Raw genomic sequence first — 20,645 nt, 5'->3', positions numbered from 1 at the left:
TTAAAACTACAGAAATGTTAAAACACAATTACTAGGTCTAGTATATTTTGGTCTAGGGTCGATCTTCGTCGCTGGACCCATTGGAATATTTCTTGTTCCAGCCAGTGAACCATGACTGGTATATCAAAGGCCATCATATGAGCTATTCTGTCTGTGAGATGGTGTATACAAAAGATCCCTTTCTACTAATGGAAAAATTTAGTGGGTTTTACCAAATGTTTGACATCCAGTAACTGATGATTAATAAACCAATGCACCTTAGTGGTGTAATTAAATAAAACAAACTTTTAAAAAATATGAGTCTTCTACACAAACTAAAATTATGAATCTACATATACTTTATAAAATATACTACTGCAACATATTTTGTGAGGCTAGATGTAGGATTTATTGTTGATTATATACATTCTTTAAACACTTAATTTTGGGACCACTTTAAAGTGTTGGTGGGGTCGAGGGTGCACAAGCACAATCTGAAGCCATTCCTCTATCAACATCAATTATTGACATTTCATTGTCAAGATCCTAATGAAACACCATACCACAACCCATTCGGATATTTCTCATTCCAGCCAGCACTCCACAACTGGTATTATGTACGGTCTTATCTCTGGGATGATGCAAGTAAAATATCATTGTGCCAATCACTGTGAATCACAAGGATTACCGTATTTGACCAGAAATAAGCCCAGGGGCCAAGACAACTCATTGTGAGCTAGTATATATATACCATCCAATCAAATCCCACAGACAACAATAGTAACTTATGTGTACAACACTGTTGCATAGGGACTATTAAAATATTATGTAATGATTGAGGGGGTGGGTGGGTGTAGGTCCAAAGTTTATGTAGCATTACAGGGGGTGAGTGGGTGTATTTAATAGTTATGCAATACTCTTTATTTATTACTACCGGTAACACATTGAGTGGTGGCAAGTGTTGTTTCTTTCATTATCTGTGTGGACCTTAACCATATGTCTATACATAACTGTAAATAAAAATGTGTTGAGTGCATCTTTAAATAAAACATGTCTTCTTTTATATAGCATACTTTTCTTTTTGAGACAACACCTAATCCAAGAAACTTGCATAGTGAAATTCATTAGCCCTAACATTGTGTACCACAATGGGAGTCCATTTTAGACTTTTGACGACATACATTTACATTGTATTAGTGAAAACGTGTTTATTAAAAAAGTAGTTGATTTTTTTATTTTGCATAATTAATCAATATTATAAGATTGTGACTAGAGATCGCAGCTTTTAACACTTTTTCTTTGTTTTTCCAAGTTTTTCAAATGTGGGGAAATGGAAAAAACCCAAATGTATTTACATTTTAATATCATTTATGATCTTTGACCCTAAAAGTGTGTACAAATGTTTGAGAAAAACTAATAAAAAGGTGTTGTTATGATTTTAAAGGATGTTTAAACCATTTATTACCTTTCAGAATGACATGGAAATGAATGGAAAACATTTGTATTATTATTATTATTATTATTGTCTTAACTTAGCTCATAATTTTGGATCTAAAATATGTATTGAGCTGCGGTTTGTTTTGTTGTTATGTTGTTTTGCTTCTTTATTTTTCTGTATGGAGACTCACTTAAAAATTTAGTCTATGTTTGAATGCATTTAAAATTACAAGTGAATGACAAATTTTATTTTTGTCCATTTCCCCCTACTTATCAACTGTTGATTTATAATGGAGTTTTCAAAGAATTAGTGGTTTGTAATTATTTTTGAGTCATTAATAAATTGTAAAACATTTACAGTGTTTGTTTTTGACATATTTTATATCCCTGTCATTTTTGTCCATTTTCCCCCAACTTAAACTCATTATTGTGTTTTTAAAGATTCAGTTAATTTTTATAATATGTTCTGTCATTAATAAAAAATTTAATGTTACAGTGGGGTTTTTTTTAATTAAGTAAAGGGAAATATGTTCACAGAAAAAATTAAATAAACTTTTCAAAATAATTTCCCTCCAGTAGAGAAAGACTTGGCAAATGTCAGTTACATCGGTTAACTCAAAAACACCACGACTGGTATATCAAAGGCCATGGTATGTACTACCCTGCCAGTGGGATGGTGCATATAAAAGATCCCTTGCTGCTAATAAAAAAAAGAGTAGCTCATGAAGTGGCGACAGCGGTTTCCTCTCTCAATGTCTGTGTTGTTCTTCACCATATGTCTGATGCCATATAACCGAAAATAAAATGTGTCGAGTGTGTCGTTAAATAAAACATTTTTTTTCTTTTCTTTCAAAAACACTAAATCACCCTTCATGCTTCTAAGAAATTTAACCTCCGTTTTGGGAATCGGTTGTAATCTGAACATCAATCTTTGGTTATAATCAGTTTGCACAAACTGATCAATTTCTGACTATACAAGTGGTTAGAGTTATACTTACATAATATAAGGAAGAATTTAATTATTAGGATCATGTCCTATTGTTGTGTTCACTGTGATAGACCCTACAAATCACTAGTTTTACCTTTAATACTAGTATTTATTAAAAAAAAAAAAAATTATGTTTGCATCACATGATAATAAACCCAAACCAAAGCATATATACAATCAATTCCATCACATAAACTTTTGGAACAATGACCGTACAGTTGTTCCACAACAATCTGATTAGTTTTGTCTAATTGATCATCCCATCAGTAGAGCCCAATCGATAAATTTTTGATTACAACTGATCATTGGAACATCACTAGCCAAATAACAGACACGTCACACAGCTCCAATGGAAGAGCTACTATTTCAGCAAAATATGTCAAAGCTAATCACTAGCTTCCTTTATCTTTCAGTGAACCATTCCGCAATGCACGTCCTACTCAAGCTTCTGAGCAATGAAGTTGGGTTTCAGAGATTTCTCTCTTAAGGGGGGAGTTCACTGCTCTCTCTCTCTCTCAACTCATCGGCCCCTACAATGAAACAAGTTGGAGACTGACACCATCAGGTCAGGGACGGTACCAGTTCCAGTACATTGACAGGAGCCACACCTACTAACATAACATCGGAGTGGAATGGGGTGTATCGGCAAGGACTCTTGAAATCAGCCATGGAGAATCCAATTCTACACCGGATTATCAAGCTGAACCTGCCGGTGGATTACCAAGCAATACTTCGGGAAGAATGCTACATCAACCTGGTCAAGTTCTTCCTGAAGTTCTGAGCTAATTACCCCATCATCTCACCATGAGTTTTTTTGCGGTGTTTATTTTTTTGTAAACAGTCCGACATACTTCATTTTGGTAGCCCGTCCAAATTGCTCAAATCACCTTAAAACCTTTTCAGCTGAGCACTCTAATTTTATTTTTGGACTTTAATTTTTGTCCAGACAGGAGTAGGATGAATCAACTCATTTTGGCTTTAGGTCTTTGACCTAACTTGTAAATTCATATTGCAAATTCTGCTCACCGAAAACTTACACCCCCCCACCCCCCCCCCCCTCCTGCCCCGGACTTAGTCACTGGCAATGTCAGAGGTTAAGCCTGTGACAGGTGTGTGTGAAACCTTTGTGGTGTATGTGCATGTTACAACAGTTCAGCTTTAACCTCCAAAATGCACCACAATTACCTGAAGAAATTTGTGCAGTCCTTTTATTTGTTTTTGGCTTAATCCTACTAGATATTCAGAATTCAATAGCACCACAAATGCCCCCAACTGCTACTGACCCAAGTCGGGCTGCTGGTGCTCTCTTGCACCTGCCAGCACAGGCCGTCATATTCCCATCCACCCAAACCTTTCCTGCCCTGGATGGAGGAGCCGGCTACGGTCAACACCTGCGCCCATTACAGGCATGCAGTACAACAACTCGTTCTGAATGTGCACGTTAAGCCATGTGACGGACCTGACCTGACTCACATGGGTTAAAGGTCATTTTCTGGAAATAGGAATGGCTGATAGCTGGGTAATAAAAATAATGTTAATTTTGGATGATAGAACAGGTAACTTGCCACTACATTGTTAATTTCACAGTAGGACACTCCTGGCTGATCTAAAATCATTACTTGACCAATGTTATTTAATTTACATTTTGCATTAGTAATTGGAAAATACCAATAGAAACAGTAGGTATATCCATGGTTGGTGTTGATACTGGCCTACTGTAGACTTACGGTATGATCTAAGTATAAGTGATGCACATAGGGTGAAGAATTTCTTTTTTCTCTGTTGGAGCCATTGCAAATTTAGTTCTTTTAAAATCAACTGTTTATGGTACATGTAGTCTACCAATCTCAAAATACTAGCATATAAAAATATTTCTGAAAGGAAGTCTTAGAAAGGCCCACGTATGGAAGAGATAAGTTTGCACTTGTATCAAATCATCACTGTGACAGGAGCTATTACTGTGTGTGTATGTTACACTAAAATTATATTGAAAGCAATCATTCAGTTGTGTCTGTTAATTGGCCCTAAAGAAAAACAAATGAGAAAATAGCAACACTGCAGACATGTAAAGTAGCTACCAGGTATTCCTGTACCAGTGGAACAAATCTGAGAGTGCATTTGTGTAAGGCCAGTGCTAAATGTTACTGTACTGTGATTTCACATGGATATTGCAGCATTTTGTCTATGCGAAATCAGATTTCATTTTATTTGTACTTGCATCAAGTGGAATAATTACTGTTAATGGAGAACAAAACTTTTGAAAAGTTTGTGTACTTTAATCAAAGAGTAAATCTCAACTAATAAAGGATGCTACTAGATTGATCACATGAATCTACACTTCCAAGTGCATTCGCCAACTCAATGCATTATTCATTAAAACAAATTACGTGACTGCTAAATTAACTCCTATTCTATCTTTTTTAATGGAAATATTGGTTAAAATGGCAAAGCATATTTACAAAACTAATAACCCAAAACGATAGGATCCTTTCAGACCTAACCTGAACGATTCAGTTGGAAAATCCTCAGTGGTGGCTGGCTGGCATAGAGCGTGATGTCATCTCTGATTTACGATTTAATTTCCGACAATCTTCGTATGTTCCTCCAGAATATATTACTATCACTAGTATCAGGTTTATAAGACTTAAATTATATGTCTATTTGATCATGCAGATGTTAGGCCTCGTGGGCTAAAGCATTATACTCATTTACAATGAATAAGTTCTGTCAGTAGTGGGTTCAAATCCCCAACCTGAATCCATAAAATGTTCAAATTACATTGTTACACAGGTGTAGATTCTTGAAAAATAATGTACATCTAGAACAATAGATAACTTGGACTCTGCATAGACCCTGCCAGACATCCACCACCCTACCAGCCCAAATGTTACCTTTTGGCCCTAAGTGCAAATTAGTTATACTCAAACGTAACAAGTACCAGATACAAGCAAAATAAGTTTGAAATGTGTGCACTACATGTATGTATATCATGGGCAACATACTAGCAAACATTCTTTTTTAACACTTTTTAATTCATGCAAAAAAATAGTCTGCTCCACCCCTCCTCCAAAAAAATTGGGAACCCATACACCTATGCACACACACACACTTTACATAAAACATTTCTCTCTTGACATCGTGTAAGACAAGAAGCAAGAATGATGGCTGTGATATGTTTGTTTTATTGTTCAAGTCATAAATAAATCATCACACAAAGTTTGATGCTACAAACTTGTGAGATGGAGATAGCATTTTTAACAGCAGTTGGAAATTTTACAGCAAACAAGTACATTTATTAAAAAAAAATTTTTTCAACAATTCTGTCAGTTTAAAACTGGTGTGAAATATCCTTAATATGTATTTTTTCAAAGACATTTTTAAAAGGCTCTATCAAAATTGCTTTACATCAAAATATTTATAGACTGACAAAGGTATTAAGTATGTGATGTCATAGTTATCTGATACCATGTACATATTTTGCACAATATCTACCCATAATTTTGCAGAAGACAGGTTTCCTTGTGAAGATTTTTTGGTTTTGGTATTTTTTGATTTTACTAAATATTCCTGGGGAAACCATGGCTTATACCCAATGTAGGTACTTTACAATTTTAATAATCTTAGAGAATAATGCAATGATTATGTGTGAGATTAATTAGGCCTACTTTGTAGTTATTTATCACAAATAAATGAAAAACAACAAAAAATTACACAACTATGACAATGTACGGTACGTTTAAAACTGCAATTTTGGCTCACCTTGTCACGTACCTCTTTGTAATTTCAACAAACTTGTATGTAGGAATTCATTGGTTTATTTTGATGACAAATGGAATTATCCAACAGTCTTTTGTGTTGAGGTTAATGGTTAACTCTATAATAAAGTTAAAATCAGACAAAAATGTTTTGCAAAGTTCTTGTCAAATATCAGGAGATGACAACACATATGTTTTCATTTCCAAAAAAGATCATTTCAAGTTTATATATATATTTTTTTGTTTTGTTAAACATACTGTATTAAATAGCTTTTTGGCTAAAAGGAAAATGTACCATTAAGTTAGTGATTTTCCCCAACTGTAATGTGGAATGTTTAGCATTGGATACTTACATACAATTATTTCGCACAATGAAAATAAAATTTGCAAATGGCAAAGTTGGTGATTGCCGGAGATAGCCCTGCTAATCCTTGGTGCTTTTCAGCTTCCTTCTAGGTATTTTGAATTCCATTTCTTTTTGTGCAAAACATATGTATTGTGATTTTTGAAAAACAAATTAGTAACAGAACACATTTACACATTTAGACAACAGTAAAATTTACATTATGCAGTTAGATAAAATTGGATTACAAAATTTGACAAATAGAAAATACTATATAAATGACCAATGGATAAACACCTAACAGTGAGTTGTTTTAACATGTATCTAATATATTTTGAAGGAGTTGTAATATAAATAGTATCTAATGGACACAAAATTTAATGTTTAATTTTGTAAACTAGTCTGGGAGTGGCAGTCCTCTCTGTGACAGTGAAAGAAGGAAGTAATTGCCAGTAAACAATTTTTAGAGTGGCATTAGATAGAGATGCATGGAATCAACCACTATTTTGCCAAATACCCATTCGACTCTGTATTGTGCAGAGATACGGTCTTAATCACATATTACTGTTTTGTTATTCAGATTTGGTGTTCTATTTCTTACAAACCCAAAAAACAAGTTTAAAATAATTTAAAGAGTCTTTCGAATTTCCAACTTATTTATGCTTACAGTCAACTTTCACATCTAGACCATCAGCACAGAGCAGAGATTTAGGGGAATCCCCTGGAGTTTAGTTACGTTAAAATGCCCGGGGTTTTATTATTGTTGCATTCTTTCTGAAAAAGATTTATTTTCACAAATAAGATTTAAAATGGGCATTTTCTGAATCCAATGGATAACTACTAGATGATTTGTGGATGTTATTGCTTGTTTTACTGTCAGAAATATCTGTCACCAGCATACTAATCTGTAACTGTAAAAACAAGCATCCACAAATGTACAAATACATATCATTTACGAAATGCATGTGGCCAGCTGCAGTGACATAACAGATTGCATACCTCTATTATAGATTAATCCAATGGTCATTTAATTATTTTAACAAAACTAATCAAGTGCAACTAGATATTTCACCTGTAACATGAACATACAAAACAAAGCTGTAGTAAGATATATACTGTATTATAACAAACCATAATCTTTAATTTATCAAAATAGTGATTTACACTCTTTAAAATATCATACAAATAATATATATGTATATCCAGTGTCTTTGCAGTCGTGGGCTAATGTTTGTAGTACTTACTCTTTGTCCATTTTACTTTGTAATGTAGATATAGTTTTCGTACTTATGGAATTATTACAAGATAAAATCCACTTTGAGCTACTACAAAGATTAGGATGATGACGAACACCTTTTTTTATACACACACTAATATCCTAAACAAGATGATATCTTTAATGTAATTTTAGTCATCAAACAACCCCTAAACATGTTGGTCATTCATAAGTCAGACTCTCCTAGTTGAGGTTTGATTTTAATTCTTGTCTGGGAGTTTTAAAATTTATTTCCCATGATAGCTTCAACAGCGCCTATCTATACCAAAAATAATGCTGCGCTGCTTCAAATAATAATACTGTGGGTCCAAATGAGGTCATTCGATAGCAATGTTGAAGTTGTCGTGGCTCTATGGAAAATGTGATGGAAAGCAATTGGCGTATCGAGGTAAATGAGGGGGCACCATGGCCAATGGGGAGGGACCAATGTAGACGAGGACATAAAAACCCCACAAAATATACAACCAAAAACAAACTGCATTGCAAAATCTATTCTGGAACTTTAATCTGACCTGAAACCAACTATTTAAAAAAAAAATTGGCTTAAGCACTTTAAGTATCAGCTATTCATCATGTTGACACTAATTTGTTTAACATAAATGTGGTTCATATACCTCATAACATCAACACATATACCTCATAACATCAACATATATGCCTTATAACATCAACACATATGCCATATAACATCAACACATATACCTCATAACATTAACACATACCTCATAACATCAACACAGATGAACAACAAAGTTTAAGTAGCAGCTAATCAACATGTGGACACCAGTTTGTTTAACATAAATGTGGTTCATGTACCTCATAACATCAACACATATACCTCATAACATCAACACATATACCTCATAACATCAACACATATACCTCATAACATTGACACATATACCTCATAATATCAACACATATACCTCATAATATCAACACAGATGAACAACAAAGCTGAACAAACAATATATTAGAAACCTAACCCAATCGATGTACTTTTTTAATCCTATTAATTCATACACTCCTCTGTACTGCCTCAACACTCTCTCTTCCCTCTCATCAACTTTTGTTTAAAACAATGTCATGTATTTGCAGGTCTGTGGTTAATGTAATATCTTTTATTCATTTCGAAAATTCATGGAAAGGTCTTCACATTGGTTATGCAGGGCTTGAACTTAGTGATGGAATTGATGGAAATTGTCGCATTGAAATATAAATTTGCAGTAGGTTGTGAGCACCACCGACGGCACAAAATGCCTTAAGTAAAGCTCCTCAATGATAGCAAACTGTTTACACCTGATGTACATTATCTGCCAGTATATAACATTAGTACATCTAAAATATGTCGACATACAGCAAAATAACCTTTCAGTCTTATTTATTTACTGCAAAAGTCTTTTATTTTTTAAGTTGTCGTGGGACGGCTTAAAATTAGTCAGTGGGGCGATTCAGCCTTGCTATGCCTGTTGACCAATCCCATGGTTAAAATATTGTCTAAATCAAAATATTCAGTTCAAGTAAGTATCATTATAATAAAATTACATGCGTTAACTAATAAAAGTTTCTTTTATCTACCGTAACATACCAACTAATGCATGTATTAATACTGTAAAAATATTCAGTTCAATTAAGTATCATTATAATAAAATGACATGCGTTAACTAATAAAAGTTTCTTTTATCTACCGTAACATACCAACTAATGCATGTATTAATACTGTAAAAAATTTCGCAATAAAAAATCAAAAGGGTCATTGAATTAAAAAAAAGGATTAACATTTATAGATGAAATTTGTCCCAATCTATTTATTGAGATAAAAATTAAATATTGTGGATGATGTTTTAGCAAGGGCATAAACAATTATATTGAAAAATTAAGAAATACATGTCATTCTGAACATTTTCCTAATTTTGTAGATTTTGATGTTGTGAATCACACGGTTTTAAATAAATGAATGAATGAATGAATGAATGTTTAACATCACCCCAGTATGAAAAATACACTGGCTACTCGGTATCAAACTAAGGTAAATGTGTAACTGAAGTGGTGATCAACATCAATATAAAAATTCTAAAGTTAAGTTAAAACACAATGTAAAGAACTGTGCAAACAATATAAATATTACATGTATGTATATTAAACTTTGGAATAAAATGAACATTCCGTAAAAATTAAAAAAAAAAGTTCTGGGTGGAACCAAAACGTCTCCATTACATTTCATCTATCATCTTTCGTCATCAGTCCAAGATAACAACACTCCATCAGAATGTGGCATACTGTTATACATGTATATACATTTTAAAAACCAGGTTCTGAGCAACATACAAGCATGCAGGCTTAACATATAGATTATACAAATGGTGAAAGACTGTCAAGATAATGCTAAATGGTATCATCAATTAAGTAACATGAATTTGTTCTGGCTTAACTTGGAAAACCTCATTGACATGAAGTTTAGTTTTGTATTTTTATTTTTCACATGGCTTTGTTTGTAGCCAATTCATTATTGATATTTTAATCATGCATATATTCATTTTGGTGAAATGTTTAGCAGTTGTTAGGATTTTAAATTACTCATACATTATATTAGAAGAACTTTATTTGCCTGTATGTACTCATTTACTCTTATGCACTCTTCTTATTGTAAGTAACTTGGTGAAATTTTATCATAATCTACTAAGTTACTCATAAACAAGTTTATTATTTTAAATAAAAATATTTTTTGTTAATGGAGAAGCATATATTTTGAAGGACAGTGAAATGCTGTGTTTGCTGACAAAATGCAAAACTATTTCTACATTATGTAGGAAACAATGTCTGAATTATAACTGTTGGTTTTGGAGAAAAGTATATGTTCAGAGTAAACATTTAGACAATTACCTAAAATATAGAGGCACTAGTTCATGGAAAGTGACCTTTTGCCTAAATAGTGATGCAGTGATTAAAATATCCATTATGTATGTTTGGTGTAGTGATTATTATTACTGTTGTCAGTAACTTAGTGGACACTATTTCTTACCAGTTAATTAAAAAAAAACCCACCTGCAAAATAATACCGTTTATACCAATAAGTGCCCCAAACCACCATATCATGTGCAGAAATAAATGCTGAACACAGTAGTATAAAGAACAATATACCCTGTTCTATGTTAGTGAATGGTTTTGGAGTAATTGTGCTCCTGAAACAGTTAATTTGGTCATTCTAGCTATTTTGTTTCCATGGTAACAGAAACAAATGAAAACTCCCTATTTGCAAAAGTATACTAGATTAGTATGTGTAAACATTTTTGTGAAGTTATAGTATTTTTAACAGTTTTAGAGTTGTGCTCTAGATACAACAGTGAATTTGGTTACTTGTTAAAAATTAAAACTCACTCACAGAGAAGATATAAGATGTGGGTACAAGGCTTTGGGAAGTTGTCTTGAATGGTTTTAAAGTTCTGATCCAAAATATGTGATTGACTCAGTGAATTTATTCATTCTGGCTACTTGTTTCCATGGTAACAGAAAACAAAATGGAAATGAAAACTCCCTAATGGCAAAAAGGCACTACTAGACCACTAATGTGCACAATGTTTCCTGAAGTTATCATGAATTGTGTCCGGAAATGGTGAATTTGGTCATTCTAGCTATTTGTTTCCATGGTAACATAAAATAATGAAAATAAAAACTCTATCAGCAGAAGGCACTATCAGACCACTCAATTAATATATGTGTAACGTTTAGTGTAATTATATGAAATGGTTTTCGAATGTTGCTCAAGAAACAGTGTTAGATGGATGGTGCCCCTTTAATAACAATATAATATCCCCAACAAATCATGTTGTGATAAATAAAATGGATTGATGATATTGTAGTTTTAAGAATAAAAAAATATAAAATATACAAACTATGAATATTAAATTACTCATGCAAACAATATATATAAATGGTCTAATAATGAACAATTTGTTACTTAAAATAAAACATATACATATATATGTACATCACAACCCCAAATTGTATACTGACACTTTTAAACAAACCACAGCGATTCATGTTACTTCTGACAAATAAAATTATACATGAATATGATTTTGCTGCTCCAAGTTATAATATTGTAAAATACAAACATAAAAGCATGCATGCATCTATACACTCATATGTGCACACATAAAATACACATTTATAGGCTATATTCTACCTTATTTTGAGACATAATATGAATATTCATATTTCTTACTGAAATATTCTTTATGTGGGTTTCATCCGTTACATGACATTTTACACAATGTTAAATAGTTTTCCACACCGAACATGGACATACATACAGCACATAGTAACAATTTAATACAGCTCAATATATATATATATATTAAATATATAGTTTTGTTACAATCACTCTATTTCTTTATAAGAAAGAAGTCGGCATGCCATGAGATTTTACTATATATTCTATAGTCAGATAAAACAAATTTGGTCAAATTACAATGTTGATGAAAATGCTGTTTAATACGTTATCCCCATTATGTTGTCGACTTGGTATTTCATGCTATGTATTAGTTGTTATTTGAGACCTTTATAGAAAGAAAAATCATCATTATATAAGTCTTGAAGAGCAATGATATTAAAAAGTAAAATTAATTTGCCTGTGCTAAGATAAATGAAGGAATGTTGAAAAGGGTGCAGTCTTTTAAAGGATGTTACTGTAAAATATTTTGGCTGAAAGTGCCATTCTTTTAATACTGAGCCATTTAATGTTGTTGCCTCACTTCACCTTGCCACTCACAGATCCATGTGCTAAAATACAGGACTTAGAATGTAAAACTATTAAATATCTTATCACTGGTTTCTGTCAGTGATAGTAAGGTTTATGACATGGTAGTGTTCTGCAAATGTTTTGGCATCATATAAAATAACTGTAATGATTGTAACGTAATATTTTCTCTACATTTATGAAAAAAATTAATAAAAATACTGATTTATAAATGACTGCCTGTTCAACTGACAGTTATTTTGGCAGAGGTAAAAGTTGTCTAGAAAAATGCTTTCCATAGCTCACAGAACTGTTTTTAATTCGAATGATGTCTCTATTTAACTGACATCATCATGCATTATTATGCCTACAACAATAATAAACTTGTTCATAATGTGGGAAAAATTCCAATGACATTACAGCTGCAGATCCAAGGGATGGGAATGACAATTTTTATTCACCTTATTTTGTTGGAAAACATGAATTGAAATAAACAAAAAAAGTTGTTTTATTTTTTTTAAATTGCATATGACTTGTCGCAAAATAGGACAAAAATTAATATCGAATTTTTATCAACTGATCAATTACTAAAAAGCACAAATATGTAACACAGAGACAAGATATTACATTTTGTGGGTTTCATGTTGGAAATAACAAATATGTGTGTATGATAGCAAGTTGAATGGTGAAACTGCAATATTTGTCTTTTGGTACCGAACTACTTGACATGGCTGTGCCGCACATGCTTGCTGCTATTTGGGGTCATATATACATGTACTTAGGAGGTATATCCCTAATCACACTTTTGAAGTTGGTCAAAGTTAGTGTATGTGGCCTTGTACATTGTGAACATTTACAGTAATCTATAAAACGGTATACATATAAAGAACATTTACAGTAATCTATACAATGGTATAAATATAAAGAACATTTACAGTAATCTATACAAGAGTATACATATAAAGAACATTTACAGTAATCTATACAACAGTATAAACATAAAGAACATTTACAGTAATCTATACAACAGTATAAACATAAAGAACATTTACAGTAATCTATACAACAATATACATATAAAGAACATTTACAGTAATCTATACAGTATAAATATAAAAAAAATGAGTAAAGTGTCATAATACAGTATAACTAATCAAACAGTATTTCAATTAATGTGAAGTTCATGACAAAATTGGCAAAGCGCACTCATTAATTATATTTCCCTTATATCACTAAATGCTGTACAACAATACAAACTGATATATTCATATTGAATCGTTTTACCATTATTGCATAACACACACATTCTCCGAGGTCTGGTAATATTTTATGTTGACCAGTTCATTGGGCAACTTATATGCACAGTCTGTTTAGAAAGACATGATTGTACATGTTTTATAAATATTGTTGATAAAGTAAAACATGTAGTTAAATTGTTAAACAATAATATATACAAAGAAGATATATGTGTGCGTGTGTTTATATATAGAGGTTATTACCAGAGTGTTTTTCGGTATCGTCAATATCATATATTAGGAACAAAAATTGTATTATATGAGCCTCTGGTGAGCATAATACATTATTTTAATTCCTAATATATGATAAACTGTACACAAAACTTTAATTCCAGTCCGCTATTACTAGATATTCAAATGACGTAAGCATATGTTGCGCGGTGTCTTTTTTTTTTAATGGAAATGACGTCAAACTTGAATGGCATCATTTTGGATGTCCTTACATAACATTTTTTGTTTTCTGAACATGGGACAGCTTTCAGTGTAAAATTGCTATTGAAATGTTTTTATTTGATGACTATGAATTTGCAAAGTTATCAAATTCTTAAAGTATGTGATCTGAAAAATATCACATACTTTGATTGAACTGAAAACATAAGATTTTATATGATAAATATATATATGGCATGTACATACTGTAGTTAATAGTACAGCTTCTGTACTGTTCTGTGCCTAATTATTAACAAATACCAATATTTTGATGAATATGATCATGAACATCCAATATGTATCCAAGACTCAATAGTTTAAAATTTGTTTATAAATCAATGTTAACTAACATTTAAACATTCAGTAATTAAATTCATAAACTAATGGGTACCTTTCTAAAGGAAAATAAATCATCGCATATGTACAACAAGTACTTCAATCTGGCCATAGAACACTTGTCCATTTTTCACAGTTTTGTCACAACAATATTGATGGTTAAAAATGAACCTTAGTATTTTTCTGAAAAGATGGACAATGGTGGGCTCACCATTTCTTTTCAATTAAAAGCACAGAGGTGGTTCCCCTGGTATATTTATGAGACAGAGGATTGTGTTCCGTCTTCTTTGTTTGTTCCATTATTGCTCATTATACTTAACACTTCTGTAGTGACATCCTCATCAGCTGGTGACTCAGTCCGCTTTACAAGGTTCCCACAACGGCATTGAATGGAGTCTTCCTCCTTTGTTATCTCAGTCTTTTGTGTACATACTAAGCATGAATATTTTTTCAGAAGTTTTACTCCAAATGCTTCGTAGCCATGAACATGGGAAAATGCAAGTTGGAACTGCACTCTTTCACCTGCATATCTACTACCATGAAGCTCAGCTCTAACAGGGATAAAAAATGTCTTCACTGGTACAGAATTGTCTCCGAGATCCAGGTCAATGTACCCGCTCAGTGGGTTCTTGTTTGGGTGGCATACTGTTCCCCTACATACAGCTAACAATGGTGAACCAGCTTTGGGATATCCACCATCACAGTGACCAACATTTCTGTTTGAAATCAAACATTTTATTCCATTGTCATCATCCTTTCCAAGCCATTCACGAGGAAAGCGTGGTCGTAGAACCGATTTGCTTAGCTGTGGCAACTGTTCTTTTAACATCTGAGCTTCCACCAATGTTTCACTGATTCCTTTTTGAGATTTTGTTCCAAAGCCGACAAAACTTTTGCAAATGAACAGGTAAAACATAGAGTTTGGGCCTGGCACTATTTCATACCAATCATGTACATGTTGAAGCACCTTCTCCACTGAGTAACAATGGGCAAACTTTGGGTTTCGAATGGCAAACAGCCATTCCCTGTAGTCTCCATCAAGCTGCCTTTTGTTCACCTCTCCAAATTTTTTTGCATCTTTAAAGTTTCCTTCATACCACTGAACCAGTTTTTCTAGGTCATCCTCTGAAATATCATTTCCTTCAAGCACACTGCTAGTTCCATTATTATTCGTTAAATATTTTAACTTCATAGCAGCAATTTTTAGTCTTCTAGATGAAACTTCATCATCATCATCATCATCAAACATTTCTTCAAGTCGAGTTGAATGGCTCTTAAAAAGAGCATGATACCAGAAGAGAGCCTTACCAAATTCAGTATCAATGTTTTCAGTGTCAACACTGTAGCACTCTACTATCAAATCTTCAACAGCACAAACTGTCTCTTTAATAAACCTGGCCGTTGGATGATTAGCCTCTCTGGAAAGGAAATCTGAAATTCCACCATTCTTATAGTTTCTTTCAACGAAGTCACAGACATGAAGACGAACCATAACTTCACTGGAAAATGCGTAATTATATATTTCATCATTTCCTTTTGGTTTATGTTCTCTACTTTGAGCAAAGTAAAGACAAGCCGTTTCAGCATCAGATGTAATGTTTTCAGCTCTTTCCATGAATTCTTCTTCAGTCGTTTTTATATCTGGCTTATCCCCTGGATTTCGTCCAGTATATCTGGATACCTTTTTTTTATATATTGAACCATACATGTGGTAAATATGCATGAGAGTAGACCTCATGCTGTCATCCATTTTTTTCCCTTGATTTTGCCGCTGACAAAGTTGCAGAGCACGCTCAAAACATGCTTCAGCCTTACCATCTTCATCTGGTCTGCAATGGGCATAAAACCGACCAAGATGTGCTTGAAAATTTGGGTCTTCCGGAAATGAACTAGTCATTTTTTCCAATATCTCCAACCTGCCGGTAAAAGGTGGATCAGAGTCGATGTCATTCATGACTGGTGAAAACAAAGGCTTCCTCATCTGTGTTTCATTCTCCCCCACATCCTTGTTATCTCTGAAGATAAATGTCTGAGTCAGAATACGAATGATAGTCCAAGCTGTTAAAGAGGACTTCAGTTTCTTGTGGCTGGCATAGGCTATGAACTCAAGGCACCAGTCTTTTAATCCCATTTTAGCAAATCTGCTTAGACCTTCTCCATAATGATGCCTCCGAGACTGATTAAGTATGTGCTCAAGTATCTCCTTAGCAACAAGGTAATGACAAATTCTGATATCATTGCTTCTGCCGTTGTTTGAATCTTGGACAATAAAGGCACTAACTGGATGATGAAAATCGTCTATGTCAACATCAAAGTTTGATGGCTTGTTCATCAAAGGTGCAAAAAATTGACATGGCATGGATGACTGACCATAGTAGTACACCAGGGACAAGTAGACGAGAATTCTCAGCAATGGTGACAGTTTGTTTTGGGGATTATTTTCAAGGTCCAAATATCCTCTGACAAAAGATGCTATGCCTTTGAATTCTGCAAAATATACAGTCATTCCAAATTCAAAAACATAATGAGACTTGCCCTCACCCACTTCTCTGCTCATTTTGTTGAGCTTCTGTTTTTTAGATGTTTCCTGACATCTGCTTCCAAACTTCAATGCAAGTTTGTTGGCTTCTGTACCTGATACTTTTCCATCCAGCCAAAATTTATTTTCATTTTGGCGACATAATTGTGCTGGGATTTTATAAGGATATCTTTTCACATAAAGGAATATGGCAAAGATGGAATTCAGACTTTTCACCATCTGTTTAACCCCTAATTCTTCACCACCATCCACAAGCAGAAGCACAGGGAGATTGGATTTTTCATGAAGGAATTTTATTTTATCTGTTAAACCTTCAATAGTGGCTCTTTTCTTAATTTCGGCGCAAGGAATAAGACGCCTAAATTCCCACAAAATCCGCTGACCCATTGTGGTTCCACCACCACCAGGAGCATGGAAGAGAGTAACAATCGAACTTCTGTACTCGTTCTTACACTTCTGCTTTATGTGATCCACAATGCTGTTCATAATATCTCGTTCTACCTCTAAATGGCCAGATCCCAGTTCATACCAAACAAACCAGTGAATTGTGCCACCATGAAAGAAATTTTCTGCCTCCTTGTCTAGAACTTCTACATCTGATGCAGTCTGGGTGTATGGATTTGATTCATAAAGAACATCCATGTCTTCACGCAACCAGGCAGCATCAGCGTCATCAATGTAGTGATTGGTATGTCCTTCCTCTGTTGGCAATGTGTATTTGATTTGTGCACCATTTTGGGTACTAGCTAACATGTCTTTCACTTTACAGCATAATTCATCCTGATGCATTGTAAGCTGAACTGTATTTTGTTTATGCTCATTGACCAGCATTGTCAGTAAAGACTTGGATACTTCTAGTTTTACATCTTTAAAACAGACAATGATTAACTTTGAAGGACCCAAATATCCATCAAGTTGAGACATAAACCTGTAAACACACTGTGCCTTTACATCATCATCAGGCCAAAGAATAATGATTTTAAGAACTGTATAATACTCAGCAAATTTTGCCAAACTAATGCATACTAAATCCAATTCTGATTTTGTTTGCTTAAACCACTGTACTGGATTATCTGGTGTATCACTATCAGGAATTCCTCTCAGACCCCTCAAACAGCACCAATGTGTTCCACTCTCAGTCAGGTTGGTTGGAGGATCCTTCCATGTGCAAACATTCAAATACCGTCTCTTCCTAATGACATCCTCAAGACACGACAACAAGCCTCTGTCTCTACTGTACTTGTCAAAGTCACACACTGATATCCAAGGGACAAGAGCAAGATTTTCTAAATGCTCTGATATATTGGGCGATTCGCCAGATACCAAAACAAAATGACCTTTTTTGAAATTATCTACAGCTGATGCAAACTCTGTTTTGTTTTCCCCTGTATATTCAAAAGATTCTGGAAGCTCTGCTGTTTCAACTGAAGTGGTTGTGACATCACTCTCTGATGTTTGTGATTCTTTGGCCATGGACAGTGGAGTACAAGGAGATTCAGTATTTGAAGTTGACATATCAACTGAAAAGAACCAGAAGAATATTTGTCCTGTAAACAGATCCTCTGCAGGTATTACTTTGTTTTCTGTGTTAAATCGAGCCCACAACTGTCCTTTAATAAAATGAGGTTCACAACAGTTGCTTTCAACAACTGCAGGATAACCTTTCCCATGACTACTCGGTACATGGATAACCCCTACTATTTTATCATCATATATATATTCTGTATACTTGAACTCAGGTCTCATTCTAAAACATTCCGACTTGAAATGAGTTTGATAAAAATCATCACCATTTGAAATCTCAAGACCTATCACCCTGTGTGGTGTACATGTACAACATTCTACCCCAAGGACAATACAACTATTGTGTCTAGAAGGAGTGTTCCACAAGCTAACTACATCCTGCATAAACTGACGAGGATTACCTTTATATACTTTATCATCAGGGTAAAATATCAAATGATTACTTTCCTCTTGTGTCAGTAGGTCTTCTATGAATGCTGTATCTATAGCAGATTGTATATCAGGTGTTTGTAAACAATAACTACTAAAGCATGAAGTAGGGTCACTGTCTTTTTGTTTTCTTGTAATCATTTTCTTTTTTCCTTTGCTTCTTCCTTTTACTGCACTCCATTCTTCATCATCACCATGACTTTTATCAGTGTCATCAGGAACTTCAGGGTGAATTGATGCCTCTAACGTATCTGCACCAGTTTTCTCTGTTAAGGAAATTTGGCCATCTCCACCACAACTTTCATCTGGTTCATCGGCAACCATCTTCGTAGATTCCCCACTGGATAGTTTTTTAATCTGCTTTAATTTAACAATGAAAGCACCTTTCTTTTTTATTAAGCTAAATGTTTTATTGTTTTTTTTAATAAAAAATGAAAGAGTTTCACCATAAACATCCCCAAATGATGTTTTCTTTTTATACATATCTGAAAACAAGTCCATTAGTTTGTTTTCCAGTTTAAGCTGTTTCATTTCTTTGGCCTTTTTTGAACTTGTTGGATTCAGAATACTGGTAACTAGTGCCACACACATGTCATTTTTACTGTAGTCTGAAAAACAAATGTAGAGCTTCACTAAAGATGAACAACTTAATAATGTCCTAATGAATGTATGAATAATGTCATATGAACATAAACAGAATTTGAATTGTAAGGATCTATTGTCATGTTCACCAGGATAAATCCTACAAATCGCTAATTTCATCTTTATATATATATATATTATTTTAAGTATACCTGTAACCGAACTCCAACCCCAACATATTTACATCAATTCCACCATTTAAACTGAAGGAACCATTACAGGTTTTCAGTGGCAATCAGTTATGGATTTTTATAATCAATCATCACATCAGTACTATCCACACGATCAATTTTTAAAATTATAATTAATTATTGGAACATCACTATAATGGCTACAAAACAAGTGATCTTCATGATGCATCACTTTAGTTAAATAATATGAGGGGTAAGCTAATTATAGCTTATGAACAGTATTCATTGTTGTATTTCATATAATTATTAAGATATCACACCCCAAACTCTTGAAAGCTGTCTGATTTTACTTCAACCTAATGCACCACCTTTAATTTGTTTTTTAAGAATAACTGACCTTAAAGGGACATTCCTGAGTTTGCTGCAATTTTTAAGATGTTATCGACTAACAGACTTTTTAACAATTGTAATTACATATTACATATATTTTTCTGCATAAAATATTAGCGGCTGTATATTAAATGTGTTTCTGATCGTTCTAATATTTGTAACTACATGTAGGTTAAATTTCATTTTATTTCCTAAAATATTGTTCTTTCGTACGTACGAAATTATTTAAGACAAAATCCAGTTTGGGTTTCTTACAAATATTAAGACGACCAGAAACACATTGAATATACAGACACTGATATTCTAAACAAGAACATATATTTAATATGAAAGTTTAATCGTAAAAATATTTTATTAGTTAGAAACATCTTAAAATGCAGCAAACTCAGGAATGTCCTTTTAACTTAGTGGCTC

This window comes from Gigantopelta aegis, chromosome 3 (assembly GCF_016097555.1).
Source record: "Gigantopelta aegis isolate Gae_Host chromosome 3, Gae_host_genome, whole genome shotgun sequence".
In the NCBI taxonomy this organism is placed as follows: Eukaryota; Metazoa; Mollusca; class Gastropoda; order Neomphalida; family Peltospiridae; genus Gigantopelta; species Gigantopelta aegis.
Note: the sequence above shows the minus strand (reverse complement) of the source record.